Raw genomic sequence first — 18298 nt, 5'->3', positions numbered from 1 at the left:
TGCCACCATGTGAATTATGCTCTCTCTATGGATGGCAGGCTAGATAAGCACTCCAAGATGAAACACAGGCTTCAAGCCAATATTTGGTTTATTTATATAAACTGCACGAGTAATACACAATATTCACAATGAGAATATATATCCACCTACACTCCTCGGTATCTGAAAACAAAATGTACGCAACTCTCTCTCTAAACACAGACCCTAAATAAATATAGAAAACCACTTACAGTAGCTTAATCCTTCGAGCCTACACTGGCTTAGGCTTTTGTACAGACAGTTTCTGGCTGCTGGCTGCAAAATCCACACACATTCTGTCCCCACCTGTGTGTGGAAGAGTTAGGCCTGGATTTTAGCCCGGGTGGGGTGAAGGAAAAGGAAGGGGGCGGCAGTTTGCATGGTGGGGGAGGAAAAGGGGGCAAGGTGGGGGCAGAAAGATCCTGTGGGGGGGGGGGGGGGGGGTTGTGCTTACTTGCTTGTTGGGCTTGGAAGAAACACACTTTGCCTCCTGGCCCACAAGCAGCGCTGTAAAGGCACTTGCCTCATGGATTCAGCCCTTCTCACCTCCCTTCACTTGCTGGGTTTCACGAGGCCTGGGAAACCCAGCCGGCAGGAGTTAGAAATAGAATGACTGTTATTATAATGAGGCCGCCTGCCTTCATTTTGTTTAAATGGCCAACCTGCCCCTCTGCGCGCTGATTAGTCGCCTGCCACCCTACCCTGCCTCCGCTAAATAAAAATGTAGGCAGGTTCAAGGTAGGGTGGGTTCCTGGTTCAGATGTTTTGAATTTTCAACGTCTGACACGACTCCAACCCACCCTTTTTTGGGAGTTAAACATAAGCCCTTGGTTGAAGTTTGCGAGATGAAGTCTGGCCCCAACAAGCAGTCATTCACAAAGGACAGCAGCCAATAGCTGAGGAAATCACTAGTCTGGATGGACAGTCTACCCTCACATGCACGATCAAAAAGGTGCATCCAGCCCCCTCCCAACCCCTGGGTGAACTGAATACAATGATGCCATAAACAATTAGATGTCATTATGGGACTCCTGTAAGACAATGCTGCTGTCTGGCAATGCTGCAAAAAGTTTGAGATTATAAATAACAACACCCTGGCGATTATTAGCTGATTAACACTTCAAATCTCTGTCTTGTGCGCCTAAACAAACTTACTTGAGGAAAATAATGGACCAGTTCAGGCTAATGGCTCTCTGTTAAAAAGAACATTATGTACAGACCTTGGCAGTTAACCGCTTTACGTTATGAAATTCAACACGTGCAAAATTTTTCTACATAAGGTGCAGCAATACGTGAGCACTCTCAAAGTTCAAATTCAATAAGTCTATCACTGTAACTAACTGTAGATAAACTGTTACCCTTCATTGCAGAAACCAAGGTAAAGAACTCCGCATGTAGGAAATGTACACGTGGCATGAATTAATGCCATAGCAGATGCAACTTGGAATGCACCAACACATCGCACTAATCCAGCCAGCAAGCAGACACTAATATCAACGATGATCAGTGGTGGCTGTGGTAAAGGTGGCAGTGTAACCATACACTAAACAACAAAGTGAAATCAATTCTAGTGAGCTTATGGTAATAAACAAGTGTGGTGTTTTTAAAAGAGGTGTGACCTAACACAAGAGCACTTCCACACTGAAAATATCTGTACCTTAAAAAAAGCACATGCTAATGTTCAGTCTGAAATAAAATAGCCCCACTTAATCCACATTAAGCCTGATAGAGACTGTTCATGATCGACACGAGTCAAAAACTGGGACTTTTATTTATTGAAATATTGTAATTGACCTCATCCAGTCACATGCAACTACTTGCAGGTGTGCGCAGGTGAGGCCAGAAGACCAATATTCAAGTTGTCTCCGTAACTAGTTCAAGGCTGTCGCCTTTACATAACACAAGAAATAGGAGCAGGAGTCGGCAACCAGTTCCCTCGAGCCTGCTCCGCCATTTAATAAGATCATGGGTGATCTGATCATGGACTCAGCCCCACTTCCCTGCCCGCTCCCCATAATCCCTTATCGCTCAAAAATCTGTCTATCTCCGTCTTAAATATATTCAATGACCCAGCCTCCACAGCTCTCTGGGGCAGAGAATTCCATAGATTTACAACTCTCCGAGAAGAAATTCCTCTTCATCTCAGTTTTAAACAGGCGGCCCCTTATTCTGGGATTATGTCCCCTAGTTTTAGATTCCCATGGGTGGAAATATTCTTTGCATCCACCTTGTCGAGCCCCCTCATCAGAAGATCAGGCCCTCAAATCTGCCATCAAGCTCATGGTCTACAGGGCTGTAGTGATACCCGCTCTCCTGTATGGCTCAGAGACATGGACCATATACAGTAGACACCTCAGATTTCTGGAGAAATACCAATGATGTCTCCGCAAGATCCTGCAAATCCCCTGGGAGGACAGACGCACCAACGTTAGCGTCCTCGACCAGGCCAACATCACCAGCATTGAAGCACTGACCACACTACCAGCTCCGCTAGGCAGGCCACATTGTTCGCATACCTGACACAAGACTCCCAAAGCAAGTGCACTACTCGGAACTCCTTCAAGGCAAACGAGTCAAAGGTGGGCAGAGGAAACGTTTCAGGGACACCCTCAAAGCCTTCTTGATAAAATGCAACATCCCCACCGACACCCCCGAGTCCCTGACCAAAGACCACCCTAAGTGGAGGAAGTGCATCCGGGAGGGTGTTGAGCACCTCGAGTCTCAGCGCCGAGAGTATGCAGAAACCAAGCGCAGGCAACGGAAAGAGCGTGTGGCAAACCAGTCCCACCCTCCCTTTCCCTCAACGACTGTCTGTCCCACCTGTGACAGAAACTGTATTCTCGTATTGACCTCATTTTGAGAGTGGAAGCAAGTCTTCCTCAATTTCGAGGGACTGTCTATGATGATGACTATTCTTATATGTTTCGATAAGATCACCTCTCATTCTTCTGTACTCCAATGAATATAGACAAAACCTACTCAACCTATCTTCTTAAGTCAACCCCCTCATCTCCGGAATCAACCTAGTGAATCTTCTCTGAACAGCCTCCAACGCAAGTATATCCTTCCTTAAATACAGAGACCAAAACTGTACGCAGTACTCCAGGTGTGGCCTCACCAATACCCTGTACAGTTGTAACAGGACTTCTCTGCTTTTATATTCTATACCCCTTGCAATAAAGGCCAACATTCCATTTGCCTTCCTGATTACTTGCTGTACCTGCATATTAACTTTTTGTGTTTCATGCACAAGGAACCCCAGGTCCCTCTGGACTGCAGCACTTTGCAATTTTTCTCCATTTAAATTATTTGTTTTTATATTTTTTCTGCCAAAATGAACCACCTCTCATTTCCCCACATTATACTCCAGCTGCCAAATTTTTGCCCACTCACTTAGGCTGCCTATATCCCTTTGCAGATTTTTTGTGTCCTCCTCACAATTTGCTTTCCCACCCACCTTTGTATCATCAGCAAACTTGGCTACATTACACTCGGTCCCTTCATCCAAGTCATTAATATAGATTGTAGATAGTTGAAGCCCCAGCACCGATCCTGTGGCACCTCACTAGTCACTGTTTTTCAACCGGAAAGTGACCCATTTATCCCGACTCTCTCTTTTCTGTTAAGTCAGCCAATCCTCTATCCATACTAATATATTACCCCCAACCCCGTGAACTTTTATCTTATGCAGTAACCTTTTAGATAATCATCATCATAGGCAGTCCCTCGAAATCAAGGAAGTGCATCCGGGAGGGCGCTGAGCACCGAGAGATTCATCGCCGAGAGCATGCAGAAACCAAGCGCAGGGAGCAGAAGGAGTGTGCGGCAAACCAGTTCCACCCACCCTTTCCTTCGACTGTCTTCCACTCTAAAAATGAGTTCTTAGGTGACTGAACAGTCCAAAACAGGAATTACAGTCTCTGTCACAGGTGGGACAGTCAAAGGAAAGGGTGGATGGGACTGGTTTGCCGCACGCTCCTTCCGCTGCCTGCGCTTCGTTTCTGCATGCTCTCAGCGAAGAGACTCGAGGTGTTCAGCGCCCTCCCGGATGCACTTCCTCCACTTGGGGTGGTCTTTGGCCAGGGACTCCCAGGTGTCAGTGGTGATGTTGCATTTTATCAAGGAGGCTTTGAGGGTGTCCTTGAAATATTTCCTCTGCCCACCTTGGGCTCGCTTGCCATGTAGGAGCTATGAGTAGAGCACTTGCTTTGGGAGTCTCGTGTCAGGCATGCGAACAATGTGGCCTGCTCAGCAGAGCTGGTCGTGTGTGGTCAGTGGTTCGATGCTGGGGTTGTTGGCCTGGTCGAGGACGCTAATCTTGGTGCATCTGTCCTCCCAGGGGATTTGCAGGATCTTGGTGGTATTTCTCCAACGATTTGAGGTGTCTACTGTATATGGTCCACGTCTCAGCCATACAAGAGGACCTTATTGAATGCCTCCTGGAAATCCAAATACACCACATCCACTGGTTCCCCCCCCTTATCCACCACCCTGCTCGTTACATCCTCAAAGAGCCCCAACAAATTTGTCAAACATAATTTCCCTTTCATAAAACCATGCTGACTCTGCTTGATTGAATTATGCTTTTCCAAATGTCCCGCTACGCTTCCTTAATAATGGACTCCAGCATTTTCCCCAACGACAGATTTTAGGCTAACTGGTCTATAGTTTCCTGCTTTTTGTCTGCCTCCTTTTTTAAAAAATAGGGACATTACATTTGCGTTTTCCAATCCGCTGGGACCGCCGCAGAATCCAGGGAATTTTGTACCATTGTCTGCCCCACTGTAGTAATTTATGTATTATTGTCATGGAATGAAATAGTAAACACTATATTCTAAACAGTACAAATTCCATCTAAAAATTTAGTCCACACATTTTCAAATGAGTACAAGTTATCGGAATAGTTTTAATTCTACTAGATCGATTCAGAATTCTCTGCCTACCTTTTGATATCCTTCCTGCTCCAGCCCAGCACTTCAGATGAATGACAGTTCGTTAACCTGCGGCATAAAATGTGCAAGAAAGTCAATTGCCAAGTCATATCCGTTGAAAAGTCATCGTGTACAATACAAAGATCAAGCATGCATTTAAGAAGCACCTTTGTATGTCCTTAGAACATCCCAAAGTGCTTTACAGCCAATGCATTACTTTTGTAGTGTAATGACTGTTGTAATGGAAACACATGCGGCAGCCAATTTGCACACAGCAAGATTCCACAAACGAGATAAGTGACCAGATAAGTGACCAGTACACCTGCTTTCGGTGGTACCATTTGAGGGGCAAATGTTGGCCAGGACATTGGAAAAACTCCCAGCTCTTCAATATTTTAACATCCACCTGAACAGGCAGGCGTTTAATGTCTCATCCTGTTCACCCATCACCCCTGTGCTCACTGACCTACATTGGCTCCCAATTCTGCAATGCCTTGATGTTAAAATTCTTATCCTTGCTTTCAAATCCCTCCATGACCTCACCCTGATCTATCTCTGTAACCTTCTCCAGCACCACAACACTCAGAGATCCCTGCGCTCCTCCAATTCTGGCCTCTTGCCGATTTTCATCGCTCCCCCTTCAGTTGCCTAAGCCCTCAGCTCTGGAACTCCAAGCCTAAATATCTCCGCCTTTTTACCTCCTTTAAGACGCTCCTTAAAACCTACCTCTTTGACCAATGTCCCTTTATGTGGCTCAATGTCAAATTTCATTTGACAGTGCTCCTGTTTAGCTCCTAGGGATATTTTACTATGTTAAAGGTGCTACATAAATACAAGTTGTTGATTTAGTTATAGTTGGTATTTTGTGGACTGTTATGTATGAAAATAGGGTGTTTAGCAATTCTTGTGCTGAGATGCTGTTATTTACCAGCCGGCGAGTACCAGAAGCAATGGGTAATTGGTGTCATGAAACTACTCCAGCTTGGTATAGATGACAATTGCAAAGTATAAAACAATTTTAAATAGCTAAAACTTTGCTGCACAATTTAGTCAAATCCAAAATTTGGTCATATTTTGAAGTCCTGATTTCCCCTCCCTCTCCTTTTAAGCAGTATTCTGGCCTTCTGAAAATGTACGCCTCAATGAAAATGTATATATGGAGAGAGAAATTTAAGGTCAAGGAACAATGTCAGTTGATATGAAAATGACTTGGTAGTAATACAAGTATAAATATAAGCACAGCAACAAAGTGTGCTTTTTGCCTTTGCCTAGGGTGCCATATCCACAACCGTTTCCCAATGTCAGGCGCTTCTGCTGGGAAGGTATTGGTCAGAAAACATGAAGATTAGTCAAGCAGGTCACTCTCCTGGCAGCCAGTTCAAGAGGATAATTAGGTCCCAGAACCACATCGACCTCTCTGGCCTCCACACTAAGGAATGATGCAAGGCCTTTGGGACCAAGTATAACTAGAATATTGCCAATTCAGAAATATCACCACAAAGACCCACAGCGATCATACAAAATGAGAACACGCACTAAAATTAAATGTGTGAAATCGAACAGCAAAAAAATTCCTGGTTTACAGCATGGTGACAGTAAATTTCTGGCATCACACTCTGCTGCACATGTTTTAAAATCAAAAAAAAAGCCAAGACAATTATCAGATCACAACAATCAGAAGGTTCCAATTTGTGATTGCTATCCATTGTCCACTGCTGGAAAGTGCAGATGTACAGAAGAAGAAAGGATCGGGTCGGGCTATGGTACACACTTTGTTTGAACTGCCTGGGCTCACTTGTGGATAGTCCCTGGGGTAAGGTACCAGTAAGGTGCCCGTGGAACTATACCCAAAGCAAGAATGAGAAGAGAAAACAAAAATAGCCAGTTTTTATTAAAACAATGTTGTAAAAATACAAGCAATTTTATTGCTGGGTTTCCTTGAATGCCGAAACTTAGAGGACAATTGAAAAGTATACAACAATTTTAAATAGGAATGTGGAGACCGGACAGGAAAGTGGAGTTGTGGTCGAAGATCAGCCATGATCTTATTGAATTGCAGAGCAGGCTCGAGGGGCTGTATGGCCTACTCCTGCTCCTAATTCTTATGTTCTTAAAACATGTTCTGACTCTGAACCACATCAGCAAACATTCCCACCCATTATAGATTAGACAAACTTCCTCGACTTTATTCTAAGACTGTGCCGTACATCAATCTCAAACCACCATCCATCTTCCCTGTACTATAGGCATGTCCCACACCAACAAGCCTTTCAGTACAATGCACTCCACTTACAGCAGATTGTTTGCTCACACAAACTTACCCCACAGTGATGCATGTTTAATCAGAAGTTTTCCTCTGAAGCTTCAGGTCAGGAAGCAGCCAAAAAGTAGCATGTGACCAGATCTCAGACTGGGATGGTGGGGGGGGGGGATGCAGTTGCAGAGAAGTCAAAGTACACTCAGCGTGACCAGGTTATTTTTTCTGAAGTCAGCACAAAGCAATCGTTAAATCAGTTTTCTAATCTGGTTTCACGGGTGAGCCGAGTCAATGTGCTGGCGCCATGGTACAAGTAGGCCAAGACACCGAACTGTCTAGTTAGCAGGCCACAAACAGCAATGTGCTGTTGACCAGATAATCTGTTTTTGTTATATCGATTGAGGGATCAATATTGGATAACTCCCCTGCTCTTCTTCGAAATAATGCCGTAGGATCTTTTACACCCACCTGAGACAGCAGACGGGACCTTGTTTTTTTTTATTCGTTCCTGAGGTATGGGTGTTGCTGACAAGGCCGGCATTTATTGCCCATCCCCAATTGTCCTCGAGAAGATGGTGTTGAGCCACCTTCTTGAACCGCTGCAGTCCGTGTGGTGAAGGTTTCCCAACAGCACCGTTGGGAGGGAGTTCCAGGATTTTGACCCAGCGACGATGAAGGAATGGCAATATATTTCCAAGTCAGGATGCTGTGTGACTTGGAGGGGAACTTGCAGGTGATGGTGCTCCCATGTGCCCTTGTCCTTCTAGGTGGTAGAGGTCGTACGTTTGGGAGGTGCTGCTGAAGAAGCCTTGGCGAGTTGCTGCAGTGCATCTTGTAGATAGTATACACTGCAGCCACAGTGCACCGGTGGTGGAGGGAGTGAATGTTTAAGGTGGTGGATGGGTGCCAAACAAGTGGGCTGTTTTGTCCTGGATGGTGTCGAGCTTTGAGTGCTGTTGGAGCTGCACTCATCCAGACAAGTGGAGAGTATGCCATCACACTCCTGATGTGCCTTGTAGATGGTGGAAAGGCTTTGGGGAGTCAGGAGATGAGACACTCACCGCAGAATACCCAGCCTCTGACCTGCTCTTGTTGCCACAGTATTTATGTGGCTGTTCTAGTAAAGTTTCTGACCGCCAGGATGTTGATGGTGGTAATGCCATTGAATGTCATGGGGTGGTGGTTAGACTCTCGCTTGTTGGAGGTAGTCATTGCCCGGCACTTGTGTAGCGCAAATGTTACTTGCCACTTATCAGCCCAAGCCTGAATATCGTCCAGGTCTTGCTGCATGTGGGCATGGACTGCTTCATTATCTGGAGTTGCGAATGGCACTGAACACTGCAGTCATCAGCGAACATCCCCAGTTCTGACCTTATGATGGAAGGAAGGTCACTGATGATGCAGCTAAAGATTGTTGGGCCTAGGAGACTGCCCTGAGGAACTCGTGCAGCGGTGTCCTGGGGCTGTGATGATTGACCTCCAACAACCACTTTCCTTTGTGCTAGATGCAACTCCAACCAGTGGAGTTTTCTCCCCGATTCCCACTGACTTCAGTTTTACTAGGGCTCCTTGATGCCACTCAGTCAAATTCTGCCTTGATGTCGAGGGCAGTCACTCTCACCTCACCTCTGGAATTCAGCTCTTTTATCCATGTTTGGATCAAGACTGTGATGAGGTCTGGAGCCAAGTTGTCCTGGCGGAACCCAAATTGGGCATCGGTGAGCAGGTTATTGGTGAACAAGTGCTGCTTGATAGCACCGTTGACAACACCTTCCATCACTTTGCTGATGATTGAGAGTAGACTGATGGGGCAATAATTGGCCAGATTGGATTTGTCCTGCTTTTTGTGGCTAGGACACACCTGGGCAGTTTTCCACATTGTCAGATAGATGCCAGCGTTGTAGCTGTACTGGAACAGTTTGGCTAGAGGTGCGGCTAGTTCTGGAGCACAAGGCTTCAGCATGACAACCAGGATGTTGTCAGGGCCCATAGCCTTTGCTGTCTCCAGTACGCTCAGCCGTTTCTCGATATCACGAGAAGTGAATCAAATTGGCTGAAGACTGGCTTCTGTGATGGCGAGGACCTCAGGAGGAGGCAGATATGGATCATCCACTCAGCACTTCTAGTGGAAGATGGTTGCAAATGCTTCAGCCTTGTCTTTTGATGTTTTCTCACATCCTGGGCTCTGCCATCATTGAGGATGGGGATGCTCATGGAGCCTCCTCCTCCCGTTAGTTGTTCAATTGTCCACCACCATTCACGACTGGATGTAGCAGGACTGTATTGCTTCGATCTGATCTGTTGATTGGGGGATCGCTTAGCCCTGTCTATAACATGCTGCTTCCGCTGTTTAGCATGCATGTAGGCCTGTGCTGCAGCTTCCCCAGGTTGGCACCTCATTTTTAGGTACACCTGGTGCTGCTCCTGGCACGCTCTTTCAGACTCATCATTGAACCAGGGTTGGTCCCTTGGCTTATTGGTAATGGTAGAGTGAGGGCTATGCCAGGCCATTAGGTTACAGATTGTGCTGGAATACAATTCTGTTGCTGCTGGTGGCGCTCAGCGCCTCATGGATGCCCAGTTTTGAGCTGCTAGATCTGTTCTGAATCTATCCCATGTAGCACGGTAGTAGTGCCACACAACACAATGGAGGGTGTCCTCGGTGTGAAGATGGGACTTCATCTCCACAATGACTGTGCGGTGGTCATTGCTACCAATGCCATCATGGACAGATGCATCTGTAACAGGTAAACTGGTGCGGACGATGTCAAGTAGGTTTTTCCACTCATGTTGGTGTTCTCACCACCTGCCGCAGGTCCTGTCTGGCAGCTATGTCCTTCAGGACTCGGCCAGCTCGGTCAGTAGTGGTGCTACTGAGCCACTCTTGGTGATGGACATTGAAGACCCCACCCAGAATACATTCTGTGCCCTTGCTACTCTCAGTGTTTCTTCCAAGTGGTGCTCAACATGGAGGAGTACTGATTCATTCATCAGCTGAGGGAGGGTGTAGGTGGTAATCAGTAGGAGGTTTCCTTGCCCATGCTTGACCTGAATCCATGAGACTTCATGCGGTCCGGAGTCAATGTTGAGGACTCCCAGGGCCACTCCCTCCCGACTGTATACCACAGTGCCTCCACCCTTGGTGGGTTTGTTCTGCGGTGGGACAGGAGATACCCAGGGATGGTGATGGGGGAGTCTGGGACATTGGTTGAAAGTATGATTCTGTGAGTGACTGTCAAGCTGTTGCTTGACTAGTCTGTGGGACAGCTCTCCCAATTTTGGCACAAGTCCCCAGATGTTAATATGAGGACTTTGCAGGGTCGGCTGGGCTGGGTGCGCCGCTGTCATGTCCATAGCCGGTGCCGAGGTCGATACCGGGTGGTTCGTCCGGTTTTATTATTCTTATTGTTTCTTGTAGTGGTTTTTCTTTTACAACTGAGTGGCTTGCTATGCCATTTCAGAGGGGTATTAAGTGTCAAACTGGGGGTCTGGAGTCACATATAGGCCAGACCAGGTAAGGACAGCAGATTCCTTCCCTGAAGGACATTAATGAATCAGATGGGCTTTTACAACAATCCGGTAGTTTCACGGTCACCATTACTGATAATCAATGTCTCATCCGAAACACAGCACCTCCAACAGTGCAGCACTCCCTCAGCACTGTACTGGAGTGTCAGCCTAGATTTATATGCTCAAGTTCCTGGAGTGGGACGTGAACCCACAACTTTCTGACTCAGAGGCGAGAGTGCTGCCCACTGAGCCACAGCTGACCGTTTATCATCAGGATTGCCACGGATGGTGCAAGAAGCAGCCAACAGCACACGCATATCAGAAGAGTGCCATAAACCAACTTTAACTGATCTCATTTAAGATTCTGAAAGACTTTCACCTCATCAGTTTGGGATCAATTGAAGCCTATTTATCAGATGCGCTAACCACTTGCAGCACTTATTTTCTATAGATCAAATCACCGGTATTAAAATTGAGAAACATGTATTTTTTCCCTCACTCCCTAACTTTTTCACTTTGCAACAATGTGTGAAAAAAAGTTTGCTTCAGCAAACTGACAATGAACTTAATTCGTCAGTGCTGCTGTTACCATCGCTATTACAGGTATTTGCAATGGGGTGTGAAAGCAATGAGACTCCCAACAATTTCAAGCATTGAGAATGGGATAATCTGCCAAGCCTGCACCATTTTAATCCAGCTGGATGGATTTAACTCACCCTGCCTACACAACGCTTACTAACCCAACCTTAGCCAGAACCACACTGAAGCAGGAGCAATCTGAACACCAACTGCACATGACTTCACCTCAGAACATTCGGCCATTCGAGCCTGCTCCGCCAATCAAGATCATGGCTGATCATCTACTTCAACTCCACTTTCCCGCCCGATCCCCATGTCCCTTTGATTCCCCTGGAGTCCAAACATCTATACATCTTATCCTTGTATATACTCAACAACTCAGAAGCCACAACCCTTTGGGGTAGAGAATTCCAAACATTCACAACCATCAGAGTGAAGAAATTCCTCCTCAATCCTAAATGGCCAACTCCTTAACCGGAGACTGTGCCCCCTAGTTCTAGAGTCGGCAGCCAGGGGAAACAACCTCTCAGCATCTACCTTGTCAATCCCCCTCAGACTCGTATATATTTCAATTAGATCACCCCTCATTCTTCTAAACTCCAATGTACTCGATCTCTCTTCGCAGGACAACTCTGTCATCTTCACAAAACAGATCTTCGGTTCTTCTCCATTTTTAGAACATGCAGCATTACTTTTGCAGCCTAATAAGACCAGTGATTAAAACCACAAATACAAAAGCAAAATACTGTGGATGCTGGAATCTGGAATAAAAATAGAAAATGCTGGAAATCTCAGCAGGTCAGGCAGCATCTGCGGCCAGTTCTAACGAAGGGTCATCGACCTGAAATGTTAACAGGGATTAAAACCATTCTATTGGAAAAAAGACTTATATCTATATAGCGCCTTTCAGGACCACCCGATGTCTCAAAGCACTTTACAGCCAATGAAGTACTTTTGGAGTACAGTCACTGTTGTAATATGGGAAATGCGGCAGCCTATTTGCACACAGCAAGCTCCCACAAACAGCAATGTTCTACAAGGGAATGACAAGATAATCTGTTTTTAGTGATGTTGATTGAGGGATAAATATTGGCCCCAGGACACCGGGGATAACTCCCCCGTTCTTCTTCGAGATAGTGCCATGGGATAATTTACATCCACCTTAGCAGGCAGACGGGGCCTCGGTTTAATGTCTCATCTGAAAGACAGCACCTCCGACAGTGCAGCACTCCCACAGCACAGCACTGGAGCGACAGCCTAAATTTGCGCGCTCAAATTCCTGGAGTGGGACTTGAACACACAACCTTCTGACTCAGGGGCAATGTGCTACCCCCATTAAGCCACAGCTGACACCCATGCCATTGACACTATTGCCAACATGTTAGGAATTATCCCACTAAATGCATTATCTGTGGTGACACTTCTTGTAAGAAAGATCGCAAAAATATTCAAAAAATCAGGATCAACCAAGCAAGAGATAAGAAACAAAGTGAATGCGGGAAATTTGAAATCGAAAGAGAATTTAAAATATCTAAAACTTCCGGCATCATAAAAAGAGACCAGTTTATGCTTCGCCTGGAGATTAGGGAAGGGCTAAGTAACAAGAAATTGATTTGAATGTAGATAAGAACATAAAAAATAGGAGTCGGCCATTCGGCCCCTTGAGCCTGCTCTGCCATTCTACAAGATCACGGCTGATCTGATTTTGGCCTCAACGTCACTTCCCTGCCCGCCCCCCATAACCCTTGACTCCCTTATCATTCAAAAATCTGTCTATCTCCACCTTAAAAATATTCAATGAACTAGCCTCCACAGCTCTCTGGGGTAGAGAATTCCAAAGATTCACAATCCTCAAAGAAATTCCTCCTTTCCGCTTTACATGGGAGGCTCCTTATTCTGAAACTATGCCCCCTAAGTTCGAGTTCCCCCATGAGAGCTGTGGCTCAGCATTTTGTAATCTCTCCCCATTTAAACAATAATTTGCTTTTTTATTTTTCCTAACAAAGTGGATAACCTCACATTTTACTCCATCTGCCAAATTGTTGCCCACTCACTTAGCCTATCTATGTGCAGTAACGTTTTGCATTTTGCACAGGAAACACGTGTACCTCCGGAAGAGAATATTTTGGGGACCATTCATAGAAAGTTTCAGTAAAGATGATGCTGTCAACAACATTGCTAATCCAAGTACTGGATGCATCTAGAGGGATTTTGACTTCAGAGTAAAATATTCTAACTATGGAGAGAATTTCCTGTGTACTGGGTGTACTGAAATCACAAATGCATCTATAAATTGAGGGGTTACAATTCTGCTGCCCAGGGCAAGTCTTTCCCCCTTGTATAGAACACCAGTTGGATCACCCCATGAGATTACAGGCCAGTTCCTGGTTTGAGCAGAGAGCACGTCATACAAGTGGTCATGGTCAGTGTGACCTCCTGCGCTAGTCACGACTGCCTACAAGATGCATTTTCCTGATTTTTTCCCCCGATTGGCTGTAGATTTTTAATATCTGATTTTTGGCCTCTCGCAGGGGATTATACGGTCTCTGGTGGGTAGGGGCCAACTTCATAGTGATGTCCAAGACATCATGACTGTATTGGACGGGCTAGGAGGGCCAGCTGGAGTTTTTCTGTGCAAAATTCTTGTATGTTCATATGATTTTGGGCATCCTATATTCCAAAAAGACACATAATACATTTGTGAGGATTCAAAGAGCAAAGAGAACAAATTCTAACAACTAAAGGCTGAAATTCTTTCACATCCACAGTATCCATTCCACTGATATTTACAGATCTGGATTAGATCACCCGCCCATGAAAACTAATCAAATCTACGAGTCTTCACAACTTAAAGGGTGATATTCATCTCAACAGAACATAGGGGTTCATCTAACGAGGTCAGAAAGAAAATAATTCTTGGAAAGAACGTGTTTCAAAGCCACGTGTTCCTGGAATGTCATTAGCAGGATAATTAGGTTATTGCATCAGAGGCAAGGACAGTGCAGGTGCAACCAAGGGTTCTTCCTACACATGGTCACACTTGGGGAACCCCAACAAATAACCACTAATGGTGCAAGTGGTGTCCATTTCTAAAACTTTGTACCTAAAGATTGCCATATTCAAACAAAATAATTATCTAAAATTTTGTTAAAAGATATCCTTAACTATTTTTGAAAGGAGGGATATACAGAGAAGCAGTCGGCAGAAACAAATGGAAATATTTCCAACAATGAAGAGTCCCTGCACCAGTTATTTTGCAAATATATTAAAAATCAAAAGTTTTTTGTCCATTTAAGCACTTATTCCCGAGTCATCTAGTTATGCTATCACCTGAACGGAGGTTTAAAAAACAAACTCATCTGGCTCACGCATTCCCAAGGAGCTGTGCTGGTGGTGTTGATTAAAAGCGATGACCCCGAGATGCAGAGTGCCCACAGCGCCTAGTCTGCCCTCAAGGCCACTATAACCAGCGCCTGCAAAGAGACGCCTGGTCACTCAACCAGGAAATACCAAGACTGGTTTGCCTACAACGACCAGGAGAGCCAGAAGCTAGTAAGCCGCAAGCGCAAGGCATTTCTGAATTTAAAGCAGCAACCCAATTCAGGAACTACAAAGCAGCTCTACAGGCAGCTGAAGGCCGAGGTCCAACAAAAATCCCGCAACCTAAAGAATAGATGGTGGGTGGAGAAAGCAAAGAAGATCCAGCAGCTGGCCGACAGCCATGACGTGCGAGGATTCTTCACTGCTGTCAAGTCTACCTATGGCCCAAGCACCCAAGGCCCCACCCCACTGCTGGCCAAGAACGGGGAAGCACTCATTAAGGACACCGAGGCAGTCAGGGCCCGCTGGAAGGAGCACCGAAGATCTCCTTAGCCGAGACTCTGCCTTCGACACGAGTGTCCTCAAATGCATCCCGCAGCATGCTACCTGCCACCATCTCAGCAAAACCCCAGCCCTGCACAAGGTAGAAAAGGCCATCCATCAGCTCAAGAACAACAAGGCATTAGGAACAGATGGAATCCCCACTGAGGCACTAAATTATGGCGGGAGGCACTACTGGTGCGAATGCACGACCTCATCTCTCTTATCTGAAAGGAGGAGAGCATGCCGGGAGATCTGAGATGTCGTAATTGTGACCATCTTCAAAAAAGGGAACAAGTCCGACTGCAGCAACTAGAGGAATCTATCTGCTGTCAGCCACTGGGAAAGTCATCGCAAGAATCCTCCTCAACTGTCTTCTCCCAGAGTCACAATGCGGATTCCGTCCACCAAGAGGTACAAGGGACATGATCTTCACCGCACGACAACTGCAAGAGAAATGCAGGGAACAGCACCAACCCTTGTACATGGCCTTCTTTGACCTCACAAAAGCCTTCGACACTGTCAACAGTGAAGGACTATGGAGCGTCCTCCTCCGTTTCGGCTGCCTCCAAAAGTTTGGCACCATCCTCCGCCTGCTCCACGACAACATGCAAGCTGTGATCCTGACCAATGGATCCACCACAGACCCAATCCATATCCACACCGGGGACAAGCAGAGCTGCATTATCATGCCAACGCTCTTCTCGATCCTCCTTGCTGCAATGCTCCATCTCACTCTCAACAAGCACCCTGCTGGAATGGAACTAATCTATAGAACCTTCGTCGCCTCCAGGCTAGATCCAAGGTCATCCCATCCTGTGTCATCGAACAACAGTACGCAGACGACGCTTGCATCTGCGCACAGTCGGAGGCTGAACTCCAAGCCATTGTCAACATATTCACCGAGGTATACGAAAGCATGAGCCTTGCACTAAGCATCTGTAAGACAAAAGGTCCTCCACCAACCTGATCCCGCCTCACGGCACTGTCTCCCGGTTATCAAAATCCACGGTACGGCCTTGGACAACGTGGACCATTTTCCATACCTCGGGAGCCTACTGTCACACAGCAAGGGCAGACATCGATGACGTGGTCCAACACCGCCTCCAGTATGCCAGCGCAGCCTTTGGTCGCCTGAAGTAGAGTGTGCTTGAAGACCAGGACCTCAAATCTGGCACCAAGCTTATGGTCTACAGGGCAGTAGTGATACTCGCCTTCCTATATGGCTCAGAGATGTGGACCATATACAGTAGATACCTCAAAGCACTGAAGAAATACCACCAGCAATGCCTCCGTAATATCCTGCGAATCCACAGAGGAAAGATGCACCGTCAGTGTTCTTACTCAAGCCAACATCGCCAGCATTGAAGCACTGACCACACTCGACCAGCTCCGTTGGGCAGGCCACATCGTCCGCATGCTCAACACGAGACTCCCAAAGCAAGCGCGCTACTTGGAACTCCTACATGGCAAGCGAGCCCCAGGTGGGCAGAGGAAATGTTTCAAGGACACCCTCAAAGCCTTCCGCTCCTGCGCTTGATTCCTGCATGCTCTCGGCGACGAGACTCAGCGTGCTCAGCGCCCTCCTGGATCCTCTTCCTCCACTTAGGGCGGTCTTTAGCCAGGGACTCCCAGGTGTCGGTGGGGATGTCTCACTTTATCAAGGAGGCTTTGAGGATGTCCTTGAAACATTTCCTCTTTACACCCAATGTGGCCACATTATCACCCCACCGGAAAATTAGCAATCGCCAAGGATGCTGCAGCTTTGAAAAAGCCCGTCACTTTTTGCAAGTGTCATTACTGTGTGGACTAGGGCAGGAAAGGACCTGCGTTTATATAGCATCTTTGATGACCTCAGAATGTCCCAAAGTGTCTTACCTTGGTGTGTAGTCACTGCTGTAATGTAGGGAAATACGGCAGCCATTTAGGAAGTACTGCAGGAATGATGTGTTCACACCAGTATAGAGATGCAGTTGAGTTTGGTATTACATTTGTTTCTGCCAAACATTTGAGTACAGGCCGAACAAGAGAAACAACATGACATGTCTTGCCAACCCATAATTTGATTGCGAATGATGCAGATGACAGGTTACTGCAACCCACAGGGAAATCAGCCTCAAACACAATTAAAATAAAAGATCCAACAGACCAAGAGAAGAACAATTTCTTCTAACAGCTACATGCAAATTGCTGAGGCACTGGTTACACCTCATTTGGCCAGGTTTCATTTTTTTCGAAGTCTCAAATCAACATTGAAACAGAACTTTCCGAACAAGTTGCAATTTACGTTTTGTACTCGTGTAGAAGGAGGAAGTTACGGACATCAACCGCACAATTAATGAGAAAATAAAAGTCTTAAAAAAAACTGCAATCTATATTAAGAAGAACTCGAACCCTGGATCGAGTAGATTGCAAAGCACATCTCAGGCGATTATGCTCAGGTATAGACTCGTGCAATTAAACAAGGTGGAATAATGCTGACATTTTGGTGCATGGCCTTGATCAGATTTGCCCATTAAAGCCTCCACTGGGTGTCTCGATTTCATTCTCCATTACTGTACAATAGTGTATAAAATTATGAGGCACCTTGATAGAGTGGATAGGAAGGACCTATTTCCCTTAACAGTAATTGGTAGAAGGATTAGAGAGTTGAGAAGAACTTTTTTCACCCAGAGGGTGAGGGGATGGGGGTCTGGAATTCACTGCCTGAAAGGGTGGTCGAGGCAGAAACACTCATCGCATTTAAAAAGTACTTGGATGTGCACTTGAAGTGCCATAACCTACAGGGCTATGGACCGAGAGCTGGAAAGTGAGATTAGACTGGATAGTTCTTGGTCAGCCGGCGTGAACACGATGGGCCAAGTGGCCTCCTCCTGTGCTGTAAATTTCTATGATTCTATGGATCATGACAACACAGATGCTTCTATCGGAAAACAGAACTTCTAAGTTTGAAACCTTTTGCACTTTTCATTGCAGAATATCTGAACTAAACAAAATGCTCCCAGACTCCACTATGTACAGTAAATTAGGAAATTATAATGCAAAGAACATTCTCACAATGCAAGACTAGCGACAGTTTCAGCAAAATTAATTTTGCTGAGACACATTTAAACATGCAAAATGTATTCAACAATCAAAGTGT

At 45.9% G+C, this 18298-nt stretch overlaps 1 protein-coding gene across 9 annotated transcripts in view; it reads right to left on the bottom strand.

The window, feature by feature from the left end:
* The window catches only part of nr2c1 (nuclear receptor subfamily 2, group C, member 1), a 161237-nt gene that overhangs the window by 87056 nt on the left and 55883 nt on the right, over positions 1-18298 (bottom strand). For all 9 annotated transcript variants that reach the window (XM_070897679.1, XM_070897682.1, XM_070897677.1 and 6 more), the window contains one exon: positions 4962-5018. The gene's annotated coding sequence lies outside the window, so the exon portion shown is untranslated. The remainder of the gene's footprint in view (positions 1-4961; positions 5019-18298) is intronic.

The sequence above is a fragment of the Pristiophorus japonicus genome, chromosome 13 (assembly GCF_044704955.1).
Source record: "Pristiophorus japonicus isolate sPriJap1 chromosome 13, sPriJap1.hap1, whole genome shotgun sequence".
Taxonomy (NCBI): Eukaryota; Metazoa; Chordata; class Chondrichthyes; family Pristiophoridae; genus Pristiophorus; species Pristiophorus japonicus.
Note: the sequence above shows the minus strand (reverse complement) of the source record. Positions and strands in the feature narration are given on the sequence as shown.